The sequence below is a fragment of the Photinus pyralis genome, unplaced genomic scaffold, assembly GCF_008802855.1.
Source record: "Photinus pyralis isolate 1611_PpyrPB1 unplaced genomic scaffold, Ppyr1.3 Ppyr1.4_LG6, whole genome shotgun sequence".
Classification (NCBI taxonomy): Eukaryota; Metazoa; Arthropoda; class Insecta; order Coleoptera; family Lampyridae; genus Photinus; species Photinus pyralis.
In genome coordinates, this window is record NW_022170663.1 from 45,438,270 (window position 1) to 45,464,636 (window position 26,367).

General features: G+C 37.0%; 1 protein-coding gene across 1 annotated transcript in view; it reads left to right on the forward strand.

Annotated features, from left to right (window-relative positions):
• Positions 1-4,540: 4,540 nt before the first annotated feature.
• The window catches only part of LOC116174672 (protein bric-a-brac 2-like), a 115,782-nt gene continuing 93,955 nt past the window's right edge, over positions 4,541-26,367 (forward strand). The window contains exon 1 of the mRNA XM_031492617.1: positions 4,541-4,652. The gene's annotated coding sequence lies outside the window, so the exon portion shown is untranslated. The remainder of the gene's footprint in view (positions 4,653-26,367) is intronic.

Sequence of the window (26,367 nt, forward strand, 5' to 3'; positions counted from 1 at the left end):
TCTGCCGCTTCGAGCTACTTCTAGGGGTATGGTCCTGGAATTTTTTGCAGTAGGTTCAGTAGGCCATCAAATTTCGATGTCTAAAAGGAGGGCCTCCCACGAATTATCTCTTATCAAAGTTCGAGGAAGAGGGGGAGGAGTGAACTAGTTGTATCGGAAGAGGGTACTCACAAAGGGCGATTGAGACGTCTGCAAGAAATATATCTATTGGTGATGTCCAAACAAAAGCTATTTCAGTTAAAAAAATGCGCTTTATCTGCACAAGAGTTCTGCACAATTTATACTTGTTTTGTATTAAAATGGATAAAATCTCAAGCTATTAAATTAGTCGTAGATAAAGTAGAGTATATTACTCGCAATAATGGCTATTATACCCTCGGAATTTTACTCCCTCGTAAATATTCCTCGAGAATAATAGCTATCATTATTGACTCGTGATATAAACTACTATTATAGTAGAATGGTCATATAGTCCTACAAATTTAGTGGCACGTTTTCTCAGTCCTATGCCTGGGAAGTTTTTTACACCTGCGCAGATCATTAGCTACCTCTATCGAGAACTTTCACAGGGGAAAAACTTATTTTCTCCATTACAAAGCATTATTACTTGTTGAAGGATCCCCGTAACTTTTGAGGCGATTTTGATTGATGGAATTTAATCGCGCAGTGGTTGTAGATTGTCACCTTCCTTTCATTCACACGCCGTATCGAGGTGCACGTCGTTTAATAAAAAAATAAGCCAAAATCGTGAGGTAGAACGCATGGAATCTTAATTGCCATGTTCCGTATGTATTGATCTCTGGCGATTGGATTCATACTTTGGGGATTCCAAAGTAATTAATGGACGGAATTTAGCTATACTTCTAGAGAGGATATACATTTGCGTTCTTCCTTTCTTATCGTAAGTATACCGCTATTTGCATTTCGTTGATTTAGAGTGGATCTTCTTTAGGAGCGATACTCAAAAGGGACAACTCTTTAGCGTCTTAGTTGATAACCATTTTACCCCTGTGCAACACTGCGCGTTTACCGAACCACCAAGTTCGCAGAAGTGGTTGGTCGTGGAAACAGATGTCACTTAATGGATATGTAAGTAGACCGAACGGTGCCTTATTCCAACAAAAATGATGGTGCAAAGTACCTTTTGAAATTTTCATCATGCCTGCGTAAAAGCGGACATCAAATGCTCGGATCTCGAATTTTGCTCCGGTATCTCTTGTTATAACGTTGCTGAGCTTCAAATTGGCGATGAAATCCATTGACAGATGGATCAAACTGTCAAACTTTTGTTTACAGCAAAAGAACGTTTTGTTTTTCCAAAGCACTCTATTCAAAAAATTAAAAATTGTATTTTTAGCAAAAATGTGATACTGAACCACCTTGTGCGATATATCGTTGTAAAAAGAAAAAAAACGTAATCCCAAAATGTCAAAATTCAGTATGGTGCCCATAAGAAAAACTAAAATTGCCACGTGTTTCTCGGTCATCTTGAAAGTTATTAAAAACAGGATGCCATATTTGAAATCTCCATTAGAAAGTGTCCGAATAATGTGTTCATTAGAAATGTCTTCTACGATTAGTTTATCATAAAAAAATTAAAAACGAAAATCTCTTATCTTCAAAACTATTGAAGATATTTCAAATTTCTTATTCAGCACGAGAATTGGCAACTTTGCCCCCATTTAACCAACTTTCTATCTCTTAAGATAAGTGAGATCCCAATAGTGGCACTCGAAAAATGGACACCGTGCATATACGAGTAGTGCGGGCGACAAATTCAGTAAAGGGCATTGTAAAGGTTCAAACGGTAAATCGTGAGAGAAAGAATTTTATTTAATGTGTTTTTAGGGACACTGCTGAATCCGATTTTGCCGGTCACCACCTCGAATTCCGGCTGGTAAGGCCTCAAATCAAGATGGCGATCAAAATGGCGACAAAAACTCTTTTTAACATTTTTAACAAGAATGTCAATGATTTTTATGTAATACGTACGTTTTCCACTTACTATTTTATGAAAAATTTTGAAGTCAATTAAAATTAGGATGGTGGCTGAAATGGCGTTCCAAACACCGAGTTTTGTAGATTCCATGTGTGCGCAGGCGTTCGATAGAGCAGTACGAACTATCAAATTTCAAATTAAGATATTGATTTGTCAGGTTACTCAATTTACTCGAACCAAGTAGAACCAATTTGATCCAAATAGGTACCAACAAATAAATAGACTCTCAATAAATACTTAAAATGTAATTATTAATTTTTTTAGAAGTGTTAAAAGTTACCATTTTTGTAGAAAATTACTCTATAATATACATCACATTCGTTTAATTGGCTTCCTGGCTTCGACATGAGGAAACTTTTAAGTTGACCTTGATCTCATCATCTGAATATAATCGTCACCTTGACAAGCAAAGTTTAAACGTTCAACAAACTGTGGACTTTGATGTTAACTTTTGTACTTTACACTAACCTTTGGACTTGAATGCCGAGGAATGGACTTTGACCGTTCGGTAACTTTTAGACTTTACACGAATCCTTCAACTTTGACCGGAAACCAATCTTTAGACTTTGAACAGCTGCGCATGGACTTTGATCGACTTAGAACAGGTGTGTAATGGACTTTGCCCGGTCAGCAACCTTTGGACTTTGCCCGATGAACAACCTTTGAACTTGAACAGCGGGTGGACTTTGATCGATAGATTGACCTACTTTTACAATGGACTTTGGCCGGTCAGCAGCAACCTCTGGGTTTTGAACAGCGGCGAATGGACTTTGTCCCGATCCTCCTTGAAATGTGCGCATGCGTCATTTTAACGCACAACCTTAATCAGTAAGTTGGACTTTGAACGTTTTAGAACAGGTGTGTAATGGAATTTGATCGGTTAGCAACCTTTGTACCTTGAACAGCGGAGAATGGACTTTGAACGATTTGAACTTTGAACAATGTGGACAGTATGGCGCTTAGTTTGACTGTTTGTATACGATATATAGGGTAGTATTAAAATAATCATTATTCGTTTAAATTTATACTATTTATTACCGTGTACAAATTATGCATAAAAAAATAAATCGAAAACAAAACAAAATTAAAAAAATTAGAAATGAGCAAAAACATCAAGACGATTGATAATTTTTATAGCACGATCGGTGATATACCAACGACTGTTTTTCAAACCTCAAAATTGATACGAATTCGTCAAAATTCGTTTCGTGCTACGTACTTCACGCGATTTAAGGACGAAGATTTAAATTGAAATCTTGACGATGCGTGTTATTTTATATTTAAAACACAATTTGGCAACATTTAGAACGCGCTAAATAATTGGTGACGATTACATCCCTCTCCGTTAACCAATCTGCGTTTTTTTTTGCGAATTTCGCATTAAGAGCTTGACAGTATTGTAAAACTTTTTATGAGTTCTTTTTATAAAATTACATTAATACTGGTAAAAAGGAGGAAGAGATTTTTATTTCGAATGTATTGTTATGAGCACTTGAAATTCAAATACTTTTCTTCTTCATTTTCTCCTAGATCTCGAGATTACGGATTTAAATTAAAAGAATTTTAAGTATAACCCGAAGGGGAAATCCCAGTTTCATTAAAATATATAAAGCAATTTAAAGTCAGTTTTTACATTTATATTTTAAACTTACACAAAATACTTTCTCGGCGAAGTACGGAATTAACTTCGGGAAGGGAAAGTATGTTTTAATTGCATTAAAATATTGTATATTTTTCAAATTCAAGTTTAGGGGGGAATTGGAATTGCTTTCTGTGTTTTTTGGCCGTTTGTCGTCGCCTTTAATTTTTTTGCGTTATTGTGTAAGTGTAATAAGGACGGAAAAGTTGCACGTTTATCGTTTTAAGTGATTTCGCAGCGGCGAAGCTTAAATTTTTTATTTACATTGAAGGAAAAGGCCATTAGTTTTAAAATTAAAATATACATCACTCGGCCAGTTTTATAAATCGCAAACACCGAAGCAAAAACAAATGGCACCCCCGTTCGTTCTCTTGCAATATTACACTATGAAATTTATGGTGAGTTATAAAGAACGCAGCTACACTTGCCATTAGCGAGAGCAGTTTGGCTTTTTATGGTGGACCACAATGTTGAATGTTATAAAGACGTGTTGACTTTTACTGATTTATATTTTTACTATGTTCACATTTTCGCTAATATTAAAATTCGTTTTATTCTCCGAACGTTCGGCCCTTTCAAAAAAATTGAATGGTAGTAACGTATGCTTTTGTTACGTATTACGTATTTGAATCGTTAGTTCAATTCAATAGCGCAAAAGGCAATAAAAAATGTAATAATATTACATTGTTTTCGCACAGAAATGATGATAAAATACCAGAAACGAACTTTGCAACTGTAAAAATCTAATTTTAATAGAAATACGGGTTATTACATTGCAGATGCGATTTATTTTTTCATCGTACGAACGGCTTCAAAATGTACGAGTATGTTATAAAAGAAATGGAAACAATGTAATCAAAACTATAAAATATCCAAAAGCGCTATTTTATCTTTTATGCCCTTTTGTTGCAGGTATACCAGGCTCTCGTTATTTCGAAAGGGTGTACGCTAGGAACGGAGAAACGATCTGGATTGAAGGACTGCATGCTGCCGCCTTCTTTATTTCTCTAACTAGTAAGTAGCTATTATTATACTTTTTTTCAGGGTGGTCACTATTACATTTAAATCGTTTTGTTTATTTTTGAAAATTTGTGCCATTTGTCAGCTTAATTGATGAAAAATATATTGAAAATGGCGGCACTTTGATTCCTGTGCATATCCAACGTTTATGACTTAATTTATATTAACTTTTACGAAAGGAAATGGCGGTAATAGCAACAATTGAATATCTTTTATATTTTGGAGTCTGTAACTTTGGTGACCTTTTGACATACAATTTAATAGGGTTCCTACATTTCTCAGTATGCAATTGTCCCCGTTGATTCCGGAACCTCGAGCGCCACCAGGAGATCCTCACATCTTGCTCCTGGTCAAGGGTGGGCGGTGCCGGTTGCGGCAATTCTGGAGCCACAGGTAAATCAGTTGTTGAAAACGGCGAATCCAGGGGTATTACGGGTAAACGGCTGGCGGTCGGTCATTGGAGAATACTCTAAAACAGAATTACGGCACATAGTCCAGGCTAAATAGCTCGAAAATAATTTATTTTCAAAAAAAATTAGTTAGGTACCGGGCGAAACCGGGTTTTTCAGGCAGATGAAATGAATAGAAATTAGGAAAAAATATTTAAAACAGCTGAATTTTTCTGCGGGTAAAATCCCGAGGGCTGAAAGGGGTGGAAAGTGGTGTTTTGCAAATTGTGGCAAAACTATTAATTTTAGACGAAAGTGTTCAGTGTAAAAGTTATAGAGATTAAAAAAATGAGCAACTTTTGTATGTGCACTATTTTCAGATAACCTCAAATTTTCCTAGGAAAACCGGAAAAACTGTTTTTTTCGTTTTTTATTCTTATTTTTGCGGAAAAAAGTCGCACGGGTTTTAAATTTGGAGGAAATATAGCTTGTTTTATGATAAAAAAGAAGATAAGTTTTTGAGCCCATAAAGTTGAACCGTTTTCAAGATCTCACGATTTCTGAAAAACCACCTCTTTTTCAAGGGGATGAAAAATCTATTTTTTTTCATCGTACAGAGGTACGCGAGGTAGTAAAATTTTCGTAAAGACTTACATTTTAATAATCAAAAATAAGAAATATTATTCCAATAGAAAAATGTTAAGAAAAGCGGCAAAATATACCGTTTTTGACAGTAGGTAAATAGTTTTTTTTGCAACTAAATTAACGCAATTAAGCAAACATTAAAGAGAAGGAAGAAAACTGTTTTTCCATTTTTTGGCGATTTTCTCGAATTTTTCTTTAGGAATAATATTTTTTATTTTTGTTTATTAAAATATGTCTTCCCAAAAATTTTTCTACCCCGCGCACCTCTGTACGATGAAAAAAAATAGATTTTTCATCCCGTTGAAAAAGAGGTGTTTTTTTCAGAAATCGTGAGATCTTGGAAACGGTTCAACTTTACAGGTCCAAAAAATTATCTTCTTTTTTATCATAAAACAAGCTGATTCCTCCAAATTTCAAACCCCTACGACTTTTTTTCGCAAAAATAAGAATAAAAAACGAAAAACAACAGTTTTTCCGGTTTTTCTAGGAAAATTGGAGGTTAATTGAAAATAGTGTAGATACAAAAGTTGCTCATTTTTTTAATCTCTATAACTTTTACGTTGAACATTTTCGTCTAATATTAATAGTTTTGCCACAATTTGCAAAACACCACTTCTCACCCCTTTCAACCCCCGTGATTTAACCCGCGGAAAAATTCAGCTGTTTTAATTATTTTTTCCCAATTTCTATTCATTTCACCTGCCTGAAAAACCCGGTTTCGCTCGGTAACTAATTTTTTTTGTAAAAAAAATATATAGCCTGGACTAACACGGTAAAACATTTAATTAACCATGCTAGAAAAGCGAAAACAAGGAAAGAGACCCCTTTTTAACAATGGTAATAAAAAGTGTCAAACACCTTGAAATTACACGGTACAGTTGGATAAATAAAAAAAAAATTCGATAAAGCCTAAATGCACACGTTGCCACGAAGCAAATGCTACATCGCCCTCTTCCCTTTTATAAAATTCGATAATTTCGAGAAGGAAAAGCTGGGTTTCCCAAGCAGTACGGTAAACTCGGTTCATAATGCTCAAAATTAAAACTTTAACTAATTGCTCGGTCATCCTAAGAACCTGGGAAGCGGTTTGAACATCTTGATAAATTAGAGCGCTTCCAATGATACTAAACAACCTAAGCAGACGAGGTTTGCTGCGACACGCTTGATTGGAAACCGGTAATTATACTTACTCAATTGGCCGGGTTGAAATTCGGAAATTCGGTAGTACAGTCCCATTGTTACTTAAAATAATCGGGTCAAATGAGATGTGTGCGTGTCTATCGTACTACGGCGACTTTTATCGTTGTAATCCTGGCAATTGGGGGCTTTAAAATCGGTTATTAATTAATAAATGGAACGAAAATCACAAAGTTATTAAATAAACAAACGTTTGTAACGAGTTCGTTGCAATTGGTTCAGAAGTGGGATTCAATAAATAAATTAAGTAAAATGGAAGAAATAAAGCTCCAGCTACTTCAAGAAGTGAAGAGTGGCAAACAATAAATTCAATTAAGGATTTCTGACATTTAAGACCGAATTACCGATGCGGACGGCCAGGTAGAAATGGTAAAAACTCAAGTAAATGAGAAGATTTGCTACATCGAATATGAAGAACTGCGTCGGGAATTCCTGCTGTTGACCACAGATGGCCAAAGTGACCACAGCGAGTCACGCCATGCTGTGAGTGGGGAAGAATCACTATTACCCCCTCATTGGACTGTTGTCGAGGAGGTCAGCAGTGTCGAAGAAGTTGCTGTTCCGCAGAAGATGCTGGTTAAACCTCCTACCTTATGGGAAAACATCATGGCTGACCTATGGTCAATAGTTTGAGACAGTTGCTGCTGAAAATAAATCGAACGACTTTGAGAGGACTTTCATTTTGGCATTGCGAGGGGACGTGTTGGGCGTGTTGCGAACAATCCCGGAACCATCGCAAGATTTTTGCTAGATATCAGCACCGTTGGAAATGCGTTAAGGTAAAAGGCACCTCCAATTGAAGAACCGCCTGCAGAAGTATGGACAAACCTTGCAGGAGTTGGAAACGGGGTAAGTACGCCGGTCCCTTGGAACCCAATTACAATGACAGACGGAGTTCTGATGACTAAGGTCGCAATCGATAATGAAAATCCCTTACTAAAGAATGTAAATCTATTCCCAGTATCGTTGAAGAAAGGGTAGTCGCCCAGAATCAAGATGCCTGGAAAATATCCAACATATTAGACGAGTGGTGCAGCAAATTGACTAGAAATCAAGGAACCATGGCACAAAAGCGGATTCAAAGCTATCAAGATATGCTTTCTTCAGAAAAATGGCTAATGGGTGAAATGTCCTGACCCAACACTGGGGCTGCACAACCGATTAAACAAAACCCGAGAAGACTGCCGTGAATTAAACGCGAAGAAACGGAGAAAGATCCTAGAGGATATGGCGCAACAAGGCAACAGTGAACCGTCTACCAGTCCGTGGACGTCACCCGTGCTGTTGATGAGAAAGAGAGATGGGTCCACACGATTTTGCGTAGATTATCGACAGTCGAATAACTTTAGCAGGCAGGTTACCCGTTCCCAAGGATCTTAACCGAACTAAATGTTTTTCAGTGTTGGATATGAAGAGTAGTATCTGGCAGGACTCGAACCTCAACATCAAGAAAAGACTACGTTCAGCGCTGGTTCGGGTTTGTGGCAGTTTAAAGTTATGCCGTTTGGGTTGTGCAACGCTCCCGCGCCTAATAGAATTAATACTTGGAGGACTGTCATGGAAAACTTGTTGGGTGTACCTAGATAACGTCGTAGTTATTATGACAACGTTCGATCAACATCCTTAGAGCGTTTTTTAAAGGATCAGAGAAGCAAAATACCTTGTTGAAAATGCAAGATATCGGAGATCTTTCGTCTCTTGCACGATGACTCATCCAGAGAACACTTGGACTTGACAAAAAGTAAATGAACGATTCTATTGGGTAAATTACAAGAAAGGCGTACAGAACTAGTGCAGGAGGTGCACGGTTTGTGCAAGTAGAAATTGACCAGTGACGAAAAGGGAAGGCCAGAAACAGACAATGGAAACAAATACATCTTGGTAGCGATGGACTGTTTTTCGAAATGAACAGAAGCTAATGCCTTTCCAGATCGAAAAGGTGTCACAGTTGTGGACAGGTGAATTCATCGGACTATGGGAAAGTATTAGACCCGGTGAAGCCTCAAAATGGGCGCCCTCCACGAAAAAGTTCCAGATCGAATTCAAGTGGCAAGCAGCAGAATAAAGGAACAATCAGCCTGATGATTTCGTTTGGTTGTATCGACCACAGAGGCAAAGAGGATTGTCACCCAAACTACAGACAGATTGGGACGGCCCTTACAAAATCATTAAAAGAATCAATGACCGCATCCAAAATACAGGTGGGGAAGAATGATTGGTGGTGGTCAAAATGAAACAGAAAATCAATTGCTTTTGAAGACTTTATGGCACATTATTCCACTGGCAGGAAGGTTCGTAATGGCATTGTGCACCAAGAACAACGGGACTAATTGTTCAAAGTTCCAGCTGATTATTCCTGATTATCCTGGTTCGTCTAATGTTTCGAACTCAAGGTCCAAAATGTGAGCGCACACTACCAAAAGATCGCAATTAACTGATATAAAGTCCAGTAATGTAAGGTTAATCGCATTTTAATGACACAGTAGACACAATTCAACCACAAAATCTGATACTGATACTTTTTAACGATTACCATGACCATTACTTTTACAAAAGTGTAGCTATGTGGTCGGATATGCTGTTTCTTCTCATGTGTGCCTTTGAAATTACTCATCAGTTTAGTTACACTAACTTCTTTCTCAAGAAAGTGGAAAACTGCGATGAAAAGAATGTGTCCAAACTCTTTTTTGATTTGCGCACTGAAGGGAGGCGGCAATATATGGACTTCGGCGTCGCGTTTCCAAAACCTATAGACGAAACCGTTGGGGTAAACAAAGGAGGCATCCCTCTGCAAGCTAACAACACTCTAATCCTTTTAGACTGTGGTGGATATTGAGTCGAGTCTGGATGAAAGGATATATGTTAAACTCTTCAGTATACGTGACAAAAATGCTTGCACTGCAATGCATAAGTATATGGGGGAGTTTTCGTATGCATTTGAAAGAAGCAGTGGATTAAGTCCTGGCGTTTGCCCCATAAGGAAGGTAAAATTAGCCCTTACACTATCAAGGAAAGTCACAACGTTCACATTTTCAGAAAAAGATTTTCGTTCGAAACCACTACTTGGATTTTTCAAAATTCGCTCTTCAAACTTTCCCATTTGGACATTTGCGGATAACAATCACCCTATGTGATAATGACAATAATCAGGCTGTCTTATTTTGCATAAGATACTATATCGAAAACATCGTAAATTAACTTACAATAACTTGCGATGATAATTGTACGCACCAGGTAAATGTTTTACACACCCTTAAAGTCGATAAAGAATAAAGGTTCTTGAGGACTTCCACGCGACTAAAAACTCGACTCGGATAACCCTTGGAGACTTTTAAAATCTTTAGTGACTTATAGAGATTCTTGAAAACCTTTGGATATTCATGGATCGGCTTTGTAGCTCAGTGGTAGAGCGTTGGGCTACAAAACCGGAGGTCGGGTCTTCGAACCTGGGCTGAGGTAGGAATTTTTCATCTGTGGTAGAGATGGGAATTTCCTTAGATCAGTTTCGAGCATTCTGCCGGCTACTCCGAATTAGGTTTTCGTGCAGTTTGTAAGGTAAATACCGGAGTAGTATTTAGAACAACTTACGACCTTCTGCTCCTAGCTTTATTTTGATTCGGAGAGTGGGAATGAAAGACTCGAATTAACGATTAACGGTGTCCGATTTCGTTAATAGGAAGCCATTTTGTAGGAGTTCATTAATTAATAAGGCATAGGGTGGCGCATTTTAAAGCAACTCGTTCCTTAGCATGCACCGCAACCAGAGTGTGACTCATAATTCATTCGCTGTCAAATTACTGTTGCTACTAGCGCATGAGAAAAAATTAAAATTAATTAATTCGCGTTTTGGTCATCAATGTACAATGCACAAGTGAAAATTTTGATTTATTCGCGTCTAAGTTACGGAAATCTCAACGGCACAGTGAAAAATAAACTCTTATTTCGGGTAGAAACGGCTAACGGATGATTGCGTAGTTTCGCCACTAAGTAAATTGGTCTAGAGTTCGTCAACGGCGAGAATTTGTGTTTGTAGGACATAATAAAAATATCTATCCTAAAAAGTATAGTGCGAGCTCTTAAATGGGACGCAAGTCCCGCGAATTTTACAGTTGACAAAATTAATATCTGCAAACGGATTAAGTGAAAAGTGTCATTTATTATACCATAAAGGGTATTACCATACAAAGCAGACGTTTAACTCGCATTCGCAACGTCGCATAAGTCGAAGTTGCGTTCAGTCAAGGACTGATTAATTAAACGCACTGGGTTATTGACCGCTACGATGAAATTCAGCTGTACCGCCTTTATTGAACAAAAAGTGGATCGAACTTAATTGTTGGAATACGTAACTCCGAAATTAGTACCGTGCCGCAATCGAAAAAGCGGAGCGAAAAAGTCTGGTTTGATAAACAAATTTTTCGTTCTCTATACTAAAAATAGCGTTCAATCCTATTTCTAAAGCCCGTTAACAAACTTTAACATTAACCAACGCACTTTGGTTTCGCCGGGTTTTTTTCGTTCCGATCTGCAGCTTCTGGATTTATTTTCTCCGTATTATTGTAAAGAGGCCGTTCCGACCTTATTGTTGTGTCAACAGCATTATCGACTGAGGCATATTTTATAAGAGGTGCTGTATTAAATTTATGTAAAATTAAAGGACTGACTCTTAAAGAAAAATTACATTAAGGGTACTTCACAAAAAAGTTGTGGTCACGAATCTGATCTAGGAATGTAAAATGTATAGCAAATCCTGTAAAAAAGGAAATGTAAATTTGAGCCATGCACTATTTGATTTTTAACATCATCGCATCACATTTTGGCTTCAGCAGCTGCAATAATGATGGCTATCCTGGACGTTAATAGTTTCAATTCTTTAAGTTAAATCTGGAGTGCAATTGTTTTGTTATGAATTTCAGTGGTTTTTTTCTTTTTGGTTTTTTTAATCTGTTTCAATTGATCGCTTTTGTAATTGATTAATTTAGATAATGTAAAGAAGTAGACCCACGCTTTATTAAAAGGTTTATCTGGCCATTGCGATAAGAACGTTTGTTATCGCGCTGCGCAAGGTGAAATTGAACTAGTTTCAAGATAAGCACGTGTTATCGCTGATAATAAACGAACACGTGTGCGATTTGTTTCGAATCTGGCGTTAATCAAACTTAGTTTTGATTGGTTGTTTGTTTACGAAATCTTACAGAAGCAGATTTTTAAGGTGGAAGAGAGGAGATCCTTTAAATACAAAAACATGACGAGGTTGTTTTGTTGATGGTAGTCATTATCGTAGTGGTTATCGTAATCAAGTTTTATGGAAGAAAGCTCTTAAGTATTTCTAGTAAGAGTGAGATAGAGAAATTTAAAGCCCTTCATCCGTATTCGGAAAAAACTATACCGGGTGAATACTTTCAAACCGAACATGGGAAAACAGTTTTTCGTAGCTTGTTGCTCCCCAAATTAACTTAGGGGGTTCATAATGGCACCACTGGAAAGATGATTATCAACATCTCGTATAATAGAAAAGAGGAAATTTTGAGTTTGTGAGCGATTACCCTTATGTGATGGTTTGGTCCGTTTGTTCTTCGTCTAACTCGAGAACCAAAAGGGACAGCTATGTCAAACCTTCGCCAATCGATTTCTACGAGGTCAAGGATCAGTGCTATTGAATATGAACGGGATTAAAAGTCTGGTTTCCGAATGCGTGCTGAGTGGCAAAAAATTCTCCTACTGAAAATCTGATCTTGCTTGATGTTGTACTGAATAAAGGTTTGTCTTCGTCAACCAAGTAGCTGTGCGTTTCACCGAACCCAAAGTGCGATCCAGAGTAGAGTTTTCGTGAGTTTTTTTTTCTTGGTACCGGAATTATCTTTGGTGTGAATCAAAATTTTCAGAATTAATCCCTTGGAATATTGTTGAATGTGTTCAAGGCTGCTGAGATTCCTAAATTAATAAAATTAAGTTTATTAAATTAAGCTAGCGGCACATGTGATTATGGCTGGCTTAGTAACCGTTTGCCATTTTTTTAAATTTTATTTTGCCTTTATTTTTGAGTGGGCGAGGTTTCAGCCAAGGCAGCCAACCCACTATACATTTACAAATATGTAACTCGAACCCGGATTCGAACCAGGGACCCTTAGCACCACAGCCCAGTTTTAACTAAACTGCGCCACACACGCAGCAATTATGTTCAAGCAAGCAAGTTTCAGAAAATCAAAGTTTGAGGTCGATTTTCAGGAAAATCTAGAGGAGAAATTTCTTGTAGTACGTAACCGTAAATTTATCTCGGGAGCTAGCCATGAGCCATTTCACAAAATAAAAAAATGCGTAAGTCATATCTAAAAATCTTAGATCATAGAGGGGAGGTTTAGCCCCCTTATATGCAACAAAGCCTGTTGCAGACCTGCAAAAAAATTTAAAGATATACCAAGGGGATTTCAAAATTTCCATAATACTTCAAAGAGACTAAGAGAATTTTATGGAGATCTCTAGAAAGGTGACTTACAGCGGATCTCACAGAAGGCCTCAAAGCTATGTTAGATACCTCAAAAGATCTCAATGAGGCATAAGTCGTTCCTCAAAGGGATACAAAAAGGAACCTTAAATGAGGTCTCAAGTGGTCTTCAAAGAGATATCTAATGGATATCCTAAGAGGCTTAGACGAGACTAGAACTGCGAAAAATAATCGATATATCGCTAATTATCGATAATTGAAGACCCTCGATTATCGATATATCAATGTACAGAAAGGTAGGTAAAATCCTTCTATTCAAATTTCCTTTTACAATAATTTACCCTTTTTGCAACAGATGGCCATTTTTATAATTAGAAAAATTATTGATAACATCGATAATATTGATAATGGATAAATCGATGTTATCGATAATTTTTTATTATAGATAATCGATAGTGAATTTCTATTATTGTGCAACCCTAGAAGCAACTTGAAGGGAACAGAAAGGGGTACAATCTTCTCTAATAATTATAACTTTGGACTTCGGACTCGTAGAAAATTTCTTACAAATATACTTATTTCAGACAGTTTTGGTAGAGACCAGTTTGAAAATATTGCTACACAACGTATTAGCGAAATTTTTATGCACTTTTGCAAACTTTTTAAAAACTTTACCACATATCTTTCTGCAAATTTACGATATTTACATTTTCGAAATAACCCTATAAAAGATGTCTTTAGAAATCTGACAAATTTAGCTAAAGGTCTTCCTAGACAAAACAGAAAGCCTGGATGGCATTCCAATAGTAGAAGAATGGAACGCATTGGGAGAGGCCGAGGCTGACTTACTCTAGGAAGTTGGTGCCCATCCTTCAGTGGAGGTACGTGGGGTAGGGGGACAAAACTGATCTCACACATCATGAAGATATGTGAGGAGAAGGGGATTAAGGTTGGAAACAACAGTATGGATAGTTTGAGAGAGACCCCACCTCACCTAACTTCAAGGGAACTCAAACAGAGTTAAAAGCTTCAAGCAGACGCAAAAAGGTACTTTATGATATACCCAAAGTGACCAAAAGGTTTCAAAGACCTTAAGAATAGAGGTCAGAGACCTCAAATACTCCTCAAAGAGACATGCATCAAGGGACTTCAACGTAACCCCAAAGGGACTTTAAAGTCTCCAAGAAACCTGATATATCTTACAAAGGTTTCAACGAGCTTTTAAAGAGATTTCAAATAGATCTGAAGGGGATTTCAAAACTTCGATGGGAATTGACGAAGATTTTACGGGAATTTTAAGAAAAGTGTGTGACCAAAAGGACCTTAGAGAGACATTAAGCTCTTTCAAGAAACGGAACTCAGGGACACGTCGAAAAGACCTTACCAAACTTCAAAGAGACTTTAAAAGACCTCAAGCGTGACTCAAAGAAATCTCAACCGGACTCAAGAATCCCTAAAAACTTTCAAATGGATCTCATCAAAGAGACCTAAATCTCAATGATCCTCAAAGGGATATCATGGAGAACTGAAGAGATCCACAACACGCAATCTTCTTAGAAATGAAAAAAATTCACAGATTTCGCAATCCATGCAACGATCGGAGACATTGGAAATGATAACCGTATATCACCATATGCAAATAACTCTTATTCGCTCGGATCACCCATCTAAATAATAAGCGTCGTAATATGCTCGAAATACTATCAAAGGAGATGTGCCAGAATTTTAGATTGGAATTAACAAAACTATTAAGTACGTACCGTATCGACAGTATCCGCGGTTTTCCATTAGCTTACCGATCACGGCCGAGTACGGTACAATCGTAACTTGATGCGCACCATTGTCTTTTCGCTTTGAACTAAACTTGTAACTTTATACCCATATACGAAAACATAAACATTTTCAATGTTAAAATATTTTTGGGAGCTCTTGACTTATTCTCAGGCTCTTGTAGAAACCTTTTTGAAAATATTTTCACGTGGCGTCTTAGACAAATTTTGATTCGTAAGTCTTTTTAGTACACATCTGTATACATGACATGATTTTATGAAGATTTTTCGAAATAGGTAATACTATAAAAGAGAACCTTTTTGGAGAACTGACAAATCCTGCTAAAGGTGTATTATCCATTTGACATTTGATGCACCTGTCGTATCGAACGTTGCATTAAATACAGGGTAGTCAAACAAAACCTTTTTTTTTCGGCTTCAATTTACATTGATCTATGATGTAATGAAGATATAAAAGATCATTGAAATCTTAATTCGCAATATCTCGTCTTTGTTTATAGAAATCTTCCCATTCAAGAGATATTTCCATTTGACTACTCAAAGTAGTAATAGAGCAGCTTAGACATTTTTCATGAGTCTTAATCGCTCGACGCTAATCTAAAACGCTCTTCTAAATCTGAAAGTGAATTACGGAGTCAATTTTCAACATAACACGAAAAAGATATACCATTTTACTCCACATGAGGTAGGGATGATCCCCCGTTTTTACCCCATATGTGTTGTCGTCGCGTACCCTTCGCTTCCTTTTGTTCCTGCTTTCCTGCTAGCACATGTATCGCGAAATTGACCTGGTAAGGATGGCTTGTTTAGAGCTAGCTTTTCAGGGAGGGCGCGAGCGATGAAAACCTCTGAAAAGCGGATGTCCTTTTCAACTGCGACATGTACGATACGACGAGAAACGGTCGTAGAATGAACTCGAAGAGCTCGTAATCTGAGTAATTTATTTTTCGTTGCCAGTTTATTAAAAAGACAGCGAGAGGGGTATAATAAAGTACCTACAGCAGCATAGCGAGATGCACTTTTTGTGACGATTTTTATTCGAGCGAGTTAACGAATCTGAACAAAACACATACATCACGTGAGCAATTATAAATATAGCAAAAGTTTAGGTCATTAAACAAATGCAATTTGCGTAGGGTTGTTGTAAGTTACTTATATCAAAGTGGGTGGTCATTTTCTGTAATTATTAACCGCAAGTGTACTGTAAAATTAACGCTAACAAGAAAACGCGATTCGATTATTAAACTACCATAACTTTTATGAAATACATGCTTGTATGAGTATATTTCTTCCCATAAAAAAACGAACTTTATAACTTTGAACAAGTGTTCGAATCAAGACAATTTATTCAGTTGCATAAATTCTGGACGCGAAAATTCCGATTAAAAGCAAAAACTTAGATTCGGTGGACCGATGGCGTCGACATCGACGGCGGCGACGCTTGCCCCTAATCCCCGCGATGCCGTTTTAAAAATTGTAAATAAAAGATTTCTTAATTAAATTAATACGGGCGCGCGTTCGCATCGGGGCGCCCCCGAATTAATTAAAGAAAAACTTAACGTGTTTCAAGGCAATATATTATAATCGTTAATAACAAAAATTAATTTTATCGATCGGCCATTCTTTACGGTGGAAGTTTTCAACGAGTTTCATGCAACGACTGTTTAAAAGTTTTCGTTGGTGATTTGCACCCGGCCCTTTAAACCCAACTAACTTACTGCCAAACGGACCAGCAAACAACTTCTATATTAGGAAATGCTAATGGAACCTTAAATTTTCCACTTTCAAATAAATTTTTCCTTCTCGCCCTTTAAAAAAAAACACACGGAAAAACCGAAACTTAACATTGACATCGTCCTTTTAAATTGGAAAGTAAATTTTCATTTCTGGAACAATTTTAAATCACGGGGAACACGCCTTATACAACGACTTCCTCACTTTTCTAATAAAAGTATTTTATTTTAAATGTATTTGTTTACGACCTCGCCACGCTGTAGCTCATAAACTATTTTATTAACCAACGGAAATAGTACATTCCCTTTTATTTCTTAGGTAATTTCTGTTTTGACATAACAAACGTTAACGTTATTACCGACGTACGGGATCACTTAAACATGGCTACTCTGTAACTATTTACATTCGTCATAATTGTATTTCCTGCCCTTGTTCGGTTAGAAAGAAACAATTTGTTGTTCTTTAATTTGATTTTTTCAATTATTTATTAGCTATCGTGGTTTAGAAAAATTGCAAACCTTATTTTGTTTTATGCACTACTGATAACATTTTAATTTTCCTCATTTGTAGTTATTTACCTTTCCGACTTTCTAAAAATGTTTCCAAAATTCCTACCCCAAAATGGCGCTTTCCTTTTGCCGCTTTTTTGTAAATTAGAGTTATGGCGGCCTCTTACAAAGTTCTAGAGTTCTGTATAAATCTTAGAAAGAGTTCTCTAACAATTAGTTAATTTTAAAAATATGAGGGGCCAGTTTCACGGGAGCGCCCCATTGCGTCAAGAGTGAACTTTTTTTAGTTATAAAAATGCGACGAACTTTGGTAGTCCGCTCACAAAGGGCTTAAAGTGCTTAAACGGTACGATTACTGGTATTTTGCCAGAAAAAGAAAATAAACCAGCTTATGAAATCTCGAGCGCCACCGGGAGGTAGCACCCTTGCTCCTGGTTAAGGGCGGTGGTTTCAGGACCGAAATTCGGAACCCACGGGTACTCTAAAATATACATCTAAAACAAAATTACGGCACACGGACAGAGTAGCGATTTCCCAAGCGGTAACGGAAGCACATATTAATTAGCGGTATCTACGGCGAAACTATGTGCAGGAAAAACGGAATACAGCCCCCCTTTTTATACTTAACGGAATGAACATATCAAGCGCTTACCTTCGACTTAAACCGTAGGGTGAGAATTTGACTAAAGATTAAATATGCAAGACGACGGGAAATAGAAAGACCCCCCTAAATTATGCTGCTACTAAACTTTTTTATGTAATTTTTGGGGTTCTGGTAATTATAAAAAAAATGGGACGAATCTTAAAATTCAAGTTAATTAAGTGCGCTTCATTTGAGACCAGACATAATCTAATCCGACGAGGTTTGCTGCTACACTATTAATTATCTACGGTTAATTATACTCAACTAAATGGCCAGACTGAAATTCCGAAATTCGGTAGATCAATATAATACCCATGTTACATGGAATGGTCAATCGAAAAAGGTCTGCAATAATAAAATAAACTGCACGATTTTACAGTTTTAATGCTCGTTTTCGCTTAACATTGGGAAATTAAAATCGGTTATTAATGAATGAATATTAATTTTTCCCCTGGTTTTCCGTGCCAACTAATGTATGTAACTTACTTCACAATTACCTTCGGTAGCTGGTTTTCCTAAGCAGCGGTTAGAACGTTAAAACATTTCTTTCACCTTCTATTTCTTACTCCTAGGAAAGCAATACATAGGTCCGGAACTACACTTTCGCGTAAGGAAGCTGCCGTTTGAGTTAGTCGATGTACCGGGTGTTCATTAAAGCTGGTATTTTCCTTTAATATAATATGATATAATTGCTGCACGAAAACGGGTGCATCGTTACAAAAAGACCATCGACAGTTCTCAAGTTCCTTTTCTCATGGAGAAATTTAACGCGTGAAATATTAAATATCATAAACCGTTTTATACTTTACTGTTAAAAAATAAAAAGTGTTAGTGCCTTTGATGAGCCATGTCACGTGCCTCACAAGAAATGTTAAATAAGTAAAAATTGTGCATAACTCTTGTGCAGATAGAGCGCATTTTTTAAACGGAAATAGCTTGATTGGGTTTATAAGATATTTATCGATGTTTACTTTCTTGGTAGAAGATTAATGGGGAGGGGGTTCTTTACAAATAAATATTTAAAGGTCACCTGGCATACACTCAAAATCTACGCTATTTAATGCAAGAAGAATCAAGAAATTCTCCAAAATATTACATTTTTCCTTTGTCGATACCTTCCTCCAACACTTTCGAGATATTCACAATTAATTTTTTACATCGCCAGTAGATATGTCTCGTCTTGACGTTCCACTTGCCCTTTATGAGTGCCCTCCTCCGAAAAATCTGTTCTTGAGATATAAGATCCGATCACGATAAGGGGTCGAGGAGGAAGACCATTTAATTCCTTTGGTTGAGACCTTTCATTAGAGTACCATGAAGGGTAGAATCTCCTCCCCCCGTTTTCTAAAGTTGTTCTTGGTACCACTAAAGGGATGCGTATGAAAAATCTGAGACCAATTGATAGTCGCACGTTTTACTTTCTTCAGCCGTGTCTGAGGAATTACTCCCCCCCCCCTCCTTAAGACAGCGAAATTTGATGGCCGTCTGGCCCACCTTTAAGATATAGGCTACCTATTACAAAAAATGCAGGACTCTAGGACCATTCCCATAAAAGTAGTTCGATACGGCAGAAGTGAGTCCGGACAGGCAGATGGACGGAAAACGCAAACCTTGCTAACAATCTGCCTTGCCTATCTCAGATCTTTGAACGATCAGATGACTAGAATTATTAAAAGAGAAAAAAATGTGTTATTTTAAGATCTGATATTATTTGATGAACGCCTGCGTGCGGGGTAGTTTGTCCAAACAAACTTTTCTTTCTTTCAGATTTTTTGTTTAATGTTCTTTACTCAAAATCGTCTTGAAACCCTCATTTTCAGGCCTACTTTCTGTCAGGAAATTCTAGTTTGCATGACAGAGGCAGAGCAGGCTACGTTTCCTGCCGTTTGTCTGTTTACTGGCCGCACCTATTACTTCACCGGCCGCACGGTCACTTTACAGGCCGCATTTCAGGAATACAATTTTGTCATTGTCAATCAATTAATTGTGTATTTATACGAACCCATTGTGTGACCCGGATAGTTTTCGTGTCAGATTTTTCTTCTCGTGGCCAAGAATTGTGTCACCTGTTAATCGAAGCTTGTGTAGTTAATCCTTTGGAATTTTTAGAAGTTGAAGTGGAGGCCTTGACGAATCCATGATTTGAACTTGCTACGAATTGGCCCTGCGCACTTTAAGATGGAGCTCTCTTTTTGGGCAGAGGTTGGTTCTAAAACGAATAGAAGGCTGCGATCGACAGTCGGGCTGGAGTTTGTCACGTGTATCGAAACGTGTCTTAGATCCTTTACAGTGGACTGAGCTCTTAATTAGGCTCAAGCCCACCTCAATCATCTAGAGAAAAAGTGGGACCTGCTTCGAGCTGCTACCCTTCATCGGTGTGAACCGACGGCACAGACATGAAATACCCAACGTTTTGCCCCCGAAGGGTAAACAAGTATAAATTGTGCACAACTCTTGTGCAGATAAAGCGCATTTTTTAACCGAAATAGCTTTTGTTTTGACATCACCAATGGATATATTTTTTGCAGACGTCTCAATCGCCCTTTATGGGTACCCTCTTCGAACAACCCGTTCTTGAGGTATAAGGGAATATATCCGATCACGATAAGAGGTCGAGGAGGGGGGCTGTGGTTGGTAGAAATCAATTGCTTTCGTTGAGACCTTTCATTAGAGTACCATGAAACTAGTTCCACTCCCCCGCCCTCTCCCCCTCCACCCCGTACTTTGATAAGAGGACAGAAGGAAGGGCAGTAGTTGATAGAAAATGGTTCCATTATTTTTATTATTTTTTTTAATTTTTATTATTTATTAATTTAACTCCCCCCCCCTCCTCCTCAGTACCATTAGAATACCATGAAGGGTAAAACATGTATTTACTCCCCCCTTCCCCATTTTCTAAAGTTTAACTTGTCACCACCACTAAAGACGTATGCAAAATCTGAGACCAATTGGTTGTCGTACGTAAAAGTTTTACTTTCAAAAACAGCATCTCAGGAAATAATTCGTGGCTGGGCCCCCCTTTTAGACAGCGAAATTTTATGGCCGTCTGGCACACCTTCAAGGTGTAGGCTAACTACTGCAAAAAATTTCAGGACTCTAGGACCATTCCCCTAGAAGTAGTTCGAAACGGCAGAAGTGGGTCCGGACGGACGGACGGACAAAACTCAAACAATAGCACATTTTTTTAATTTTTAAAAAATGCGCTAAAAACGGTGACCTGAAGTCTTGCCTAGGCTTGAAGCTAAAAAGCATTATGCGGGTCACTCCCTAATTGGGCTGAAGCCTGATGAGGGCCCAGAACAAGAGAGGGACAATAAATAAATAAATAAGAAATAAATAAATAAATTGACCAGCTTGAAGTTCTTGACGGGGCGCGGAAAGAGGGGGAAAAGAGGATGAATTGAAGACCTTAAACGCACAGGATTGAAGAGGGAGGTGAAATCTCACTATGGTCAAGCCTAGGCAATATATTTTGTTTTTTAACCCTTCGGGGGAAAAACGTTATAGGCAATTTTATGATCAATGCCACCTTAATTAGAGTCAGCGGGTCAAGTCTCTAGGGTCTCTGAGCAGAAATAAAGGTAGATCGAGAACTGATCCTTGATCATCTCTGAGTTTTTCATGTTACCTCATTTCTTTTCGGTTCACTACTTTGGTTATTGGACAATTGATCCTTTATCTTCCATTACCTCAATCAGTACCTCTCAGTACATCAATCTTGCAGTTCAATATTCAATTTCATTAGCCACCTCATTTATAATAATTTACGGAAACCGTAACACACTTATAAAACGACGTTTTCAAAACGGCACAACTTGGCAGCTACTAAGAGTCATAATAAAATTGTTTTTTATGGGGTGCGTGAATATTGCAATAGGGCTCTTCTATAAAGGTTGTCGAAATAGAAAAGGGTGCGTAATCGTTTATAAAAGCGTTTCAATGACCATCAAGTGTTTATGTCCCACCTCACTTTAAAATTACAAAAATACACTTACGTCGCGTTAACCGCGCGGTGCCCCGCATATTAAAAGGGCTCAAAAAATGAATCCTTAAAGAAGTATGATGGCTAAGACCGGAGACCGAATAAAATATTTAAAGTCCACTTTCCGCCACTGTCGCCGCGTACACAAAGCGGGGCGTAATTATAAATATCGTAACCGGTGACAAATTCGCTCGTTCTTATTTCGTCGATTGTAAGCGTTTTAACGTCGATATAAAACAAATCAACTCATTTCTAAATATAACTCCACTTTCAGATACCCTTCCGTACCCTAGCGAAATGGAAGCAACCCCATGCAATTTTAACAACTTCCACTGTATATTTAATTATTGTAATATTTATAAAAGCGCGCCCGCTTAGGGGGTTAAAACTGCTATGTGGGTGGGAGTTTTAAATAAATAACAACGCTCTGCACCCAATTTACTTTTGCCAAGTTTTATTGTATATATAAAAAAGTTTTCGCCGAGTATTATTATTACTTTACTGCTTCCACTTAAAACGGTAAAAATTAAAGAAACAATAAATGAAAGCAAAAGCAAAGAGAAATATTAATACGACTCGCATTTTAATAAAATAAGTCAACACGCCCCAGGTTCCAACAAAAGAACATCGCAAGGAAACAAAACATTTATTTTGCGTTTTGTAGCTCGGTAAGAATATGATTAAAATTATATTTTTTAATGTTTCAAAGTGTTTTATGCATTATACTCTTGTTTAATATCGTTTCGCTTATTCCTTACCGTTTTATGCTTGCACTCGCGATGAAAAAGGGACGATTAAATATGCCCCGCTCTGATTTAGTATATAAACTTAAGACTTTGAGGTAAAAATGGGAAGAATTTTGTAAATGATTAGAAAGTTTTAAAAAATTGGTACTGCAAATGTTCAGGCATTCCAAATTGTGACTTGAAGGCTTGAACTTTTCTCAAAAAAGAGGCCACGTCTGAATAGGAGATTGGGTGTGCGCTTTCCGATTTTGTAATTTTTTTGAAATCCTAGCACAAGATGGCGCACCGTTAAATGAGGGATAAAATATTTAAACAAAGTTATCGAGGAATTAAAAATTACTATATCGGTCACTGGGTGTTTTTCCATCAAACCTGACTGTAATATTAATAATCATTTTTCCAAGGCAAATTTTGACCAGGACTAGAGTTTGCGAGTAAAATATTCCAACGGCGGAATTTTTCTGGGGACAAATTTTTTACACAAGTATATCGAGGAAAAATTTTCCAAGAGCGATTTTATCAATCTTAAATTTTCAGGACGAGAATTTTTCCATTTCAAAGGCGATTTTTGTACGATTCTGGAGACAAGTTTTCCACGCAAGTTTCCGGGGCGAGTTTTTTAACCTACATTTTCCGTAGGTAAATTTTTCGGAATTTTTCCATAGCGAATTTTCCCAGAACAATTTTCCTTGGAGTTTTTGGGAGTCAAATATTCTAATAACGTTATTCGGTAGGCGAATTTTTTAGGAAAGAAGTTTTCCAGGAACCCTCGCGAAAATTGTTTGGGGTAAATTTTCACGCAAATATTACGGGGGGAAAGAGGCGAATATTCTCTGTATGAATTTACGGGTTGAATCTTACAGGGAAGCATTTTAAAAAGGCGATTTTTCATAGCGAATTTGCTATGTATATTGTTTTTGGAGGATAAGTCTTTAGGGGTCAAATATTCCAGGGGCGATTTTTAGATCGCATCAAATTTTCTGAAAACGAATTATTCACGCAAGTATGCTAGCGAAGGTAGATTTTTACGAGCCTTTTTTATGAGAGCGATTTTTCCTAGCGAATTTTCAGGAGATTTCAAACGGCGATTTTTTTACAGGAATCGGCGTATTTTCGAAAAACGAATTTTCCAGGGCAAATTTTATCAGAATGAGTGTTTGTGGGTCAAATATTCCAACGGAGATTTTTTCGAGACTAAATTTTCTGGTGGCAAATTTTTCACGCAAGATTTCCAGGGAAAAGTTTTCCAAGAACGATTTTTTCGTGTTTAAGTTTTCAGGGCAAGAATTTTTCCATAGCGAATTTTCCCAGGGCGAAACGTGTTTTTTTTCGAGGCTAAATTTCCAGTACAAAAATATCTTATACTTATTCCAGGAATTTTCCGGTGCGCATATCCCCAGGCGATTTTTTCAAGGTTACATTTTCTGGAAGCGAATTTTTCCAAAGAGAATTTTCCTAGGAGAAACAAGTCTTTGAACATCAAATACAATAGTGATTTTTTCGAAGCTACATTTTCAGGATGAGAATTTTTTTATAGCGAATATCTCCAGTGGGAAACTTTTCCGGGAACAAGCCTTTAGGGATGAAATATTCCAAGGGCGATTTTTTAAGCGCAAACAAATTTTAATTAATTCACGTTAATTCAAATTAATTCAAGGGGGTGTACACCAAAAATTGCTTCCCCCTAGACTTAAATAATTATTTTTTAATTATTGACGGATATTTTTTGGTACATGTCAAGTAGTTTTTCGCGAAAAAAATATTATCAAAATAAGAAAAATATTTTGAGCCGTTAAATAACATTTCTCCCTCCCCAGGTCACATTTTATGACCGATTTGAACCGACCGAAACTTATTCTGTCGCAAATGTATTCCCATTGATGCTGATTGTTTGAGATTTTCGATATTATTGTTAATACTTTATTTGGAAAACAATTAAAAGTGATGTTCTTTTGAAAAAAAATTAATATCTCTGTAACCCGTTGACCGAGCGGGTCCATGTTCCATCATTTTAGAGAGGGAATTAGACGCGTCTACAATATGAATGTGTTCCAAATCGGACAAGCAGTTTTTTAGTTATCGCGAAAAAAATAACGCAAAAAAGAAAAACGTTTTGAGTCGTTAAATCGCATTTCTACCTCCACAGGTCACATTTTTTGACAGATCTGAGTCCATCTAACTTTCACAAATGTATTATGTATTCTGATTGTTACCGTTGGTTTTCGTTTGTTGATATTGTTAATAGTGTACTGTGCTCTCTTTACCATGCTTCCTTAAGAGAGTAATAGTTACTCACGCCGGGTAGCCCCCTCACCCCAGCAGGAAGTACCGATGTTATTTAGAAAAAGTCATATCATTCCATTTGATTTTTTTAGGATTTTGGGTCATAGTGTCAGAACTAGCCCCCTGACGGAGAAGGATTCAACTAAATTAACTATATTTTGGTTGATTCTCATTGCCCAAGGAATGCTCTTTTCAACCATACCAAATTTGTTAAAATCGGTCAAATGGTTAAGAAGTTAAAGCAAGTTATTGCAAAAACAATTGAACGCCCCACGCCATCTTTGTTTTTGAAATCACTGAGTTTTTGTTTTTACGAAAATGATAAACTGGTTCTCTTTAAAAATGTGAAAAATTTTTTTTTTTTTATTATGCGAAATTTAACGAAAATGCAATTTTAAAATTTAAGATGGCAGTTACGCCCTTTGTTGGCCATTTTTAGAACTTGAAAATATTTTCCAACGATTCTTCATGACCGATTTCACCCAATAATTTTTTTTACCCCTAAGTCATATGACGAACGGTTCTCGAGATATGGCCGAGGAACAGTCTTATTGGGTCACCCGGTACAAGAAAAATCCCTTATGTTTCATGGTTTTGGAAGTGAAGGGTGCAGAGTAGTTTTTGAGATTTTTGGGGAAAAAAGGTATAATCACCATTACAATTTCCTTAAAAAAACTTCAAAGGCTTTATCCGACAGAGTTGTTATGATCACTTACCTAAATATTAGACGGCCATAAATTGAACACACACAAAAACTGACAGATAATCTTATCTTATTTAATATCCATTAAACATAATTACGTTTTTGCGATACAACAATGGCGATTTTAATTGAAATTACAATGTGATACCTAATTAAAAGTCGGAAAACTTCTTAATTAACCTATAGTAAATTTAAACGTAAATGCTTCCTTATTAACTGTTGAAGGAAGGACATGTAATAGTAATTAAAACATTAACAGGAACCTTTAACATTTATTGCTAAGACAATTAAGATCTTTATAAAATAAAACCGACCGGGACCTCAATTTGCTCTTCGTCAAGTTGCCGATCCCGTCGTAATCGCGACAAATATCAGAATAGTGCATTAACAAATTGCCCGAAGTCCATGTAATTAATAATGAAGCGATGGAATCAAACTCAGCAATAAGACAACACAGAGGCAATCTGCTCTGAGAGATCATAAATATTTCCTTGTGCATTGTAAATAACCCTAAACGCGAAGACTACAAACTTATGAATTATTTGAGTTCATTTATGTAATATTCAGGGTGCAATTTGAATAGAACTCGCTCTTCTATGCCAATCCGTTTGGTAAATAATTGAATTGTTTGAGAACCAACTGA